Source organism: Geospiza fortis, unplaced genomic scaffold, assembly GCF_000277835.1.
Source record: "Geospiza fortis unplaced genomic scaffold, GeoFor_1.0 scaffold443, whole genome shotgun sequence".
In the NCBI taxonomy this organism is placed as follows: Eukaryota; Metazoa; Chordata; class Aves; order Passeriformes; family Thraupidae; genus Geospiza; species Geospiza fortis.
The window spans coordinates 2462172-2463611 of record NW_005054335.1 but is presented as its reverse complement, the minus strand read 5'-3'; the positions used below and the strand labels follow the sequence as shown (position 1 = coordinate 2463611).

The following is a 1440-nucleotide window of genomic DNA, read 5'->3' as shown; positions in this document are numbered from 1 at the left end:
TCTTTTTTCTGTAAATGTGATTTTATGGCAGAGAGGAATATTTGAAAATATATAATAGTGCACGGATTTGCATGGAACTAATTTCATGCTGCGTCTATAAAGTGGATACTTTGTTATATTATTACCATGAGTAACACTCTCACTTTGTCAATGTGTCTTGGTCTAGGAATCTTCCAGAAAACTCTCTCTAATTTACAGAAGAGGCTTTAAGTGTCAAATGCTACCTTTATGAAACTCAGAATTAATTTATATCTCTGACTTGTACATTGCAAGAGAATATTAGATGATCTGCTTATCCCAAGGAAACCATACTTTCAAGATGACAATGAATTCAACTGACCTTCTCACAGCATCCTTCACTGAAAAACTTGCACAAGGACAGTGGTAGTGCGGCATCTTGGCAGACCGCCTAAATAATTCACTCAGTGTGACCTCAAGGCCTTACCTACTGATATTATTCTATATGCAAGTATATAGAGCACAGAGTGTCCTCAGGGCTTTGTCTAGAGGGAAAAACCTCTTCCTATCTCCTCATCACATCCTCCAGCAAAGACCCTATGTTTAGGTCAGCCTCTGATCATATATGAAAGGCAAGAGAGAATCTGCTTAAGTTGGAATGTAATTCTCACTCAACTGGTGCTTCAGATGAAATCACTGCTCCCAGCAAATTGACCATACTAATAATCATTGTTGAGACACTTAGTTAATGTTACACTTGGATGTTACACCAAATTCTGAGAAATAAGTCTGAAATATTCAGCTTAAATGCTTTGAACTGTGTGACTTCTACTTTATCTAAAAACCACACCATCCTGAAAACAACCTTGTATGCATAGCAATATTCAGTATTCTTTTTCTCATCTCAGATCAAAAAGCAAAACCACCCCAATGCGGTCGAGCGAAAATCCCGACAAGTAGAAAATTTACTTGAACCTCCCAAGGTTCGGTCATGTGATGTCTCCTGCCTTTCTTCTCTCTCGTAGTCTCTCAGGAAACAGCCGCAGCGGTAGGTGTGCGTGGCAGGGTATAGCCCATCTGCATGTGCATACCTGCGCACACATGGAGGCGGGCGTGCTCCGGGACATTAACGCTTCTCCGTCGTTTGCAGACACGGAGAAGGAGGACATGAGGATGGGGGGAGCGGCGCCGGCCCACTGAAGGCAACCCGGCGAAGGACGCGCGGAGGCTACGAGCGAGGATGTGCATTTAATTTCCTACTGACTCCAGAGAGGGACGACCAGGTGAGCTGGGGCACACTGGAGAGGCGATTCCTCGGCCGCACGCAGCGAGGCACCGCGGGCGCTCCGCTCCTCCCGGCCGCTCGCCGGCTGCGGGGGCAATGCTGAGGACAGGAGAGGCTCACATTACGGGGCTATGAGCGGGAGCGCTCCGAGATCCGGGAAAGGCTTCTCCGCGCCCCGCACGGGGGAGCCCGGCCCG

The 1440-nt window shown here is 47.1% G+C and overlaps 1 protein-coding gene across 1 annotated transcript in view; it reads left to right on the top strand.

The window, feature by feature from the left end:
- Positions 1-1142: 1142 nt before the first annotated feature.
- The window catches only part of MAP3K1 (mitogen-activated protein kinase kinase kinase 1), a 58832-nt gene continuing 58534 nt past the window's right edge, over positions 1143-1440 (top strand). Inside the window, exon 1 of the mRNA XM_005421985.2 lies at positions 1143-1241. The gene's annotated coding sequence lies outside the window, so the exon portion shown is untranslated. The remainder of the gene's footprint in view (positions 1242-1440) is intronic.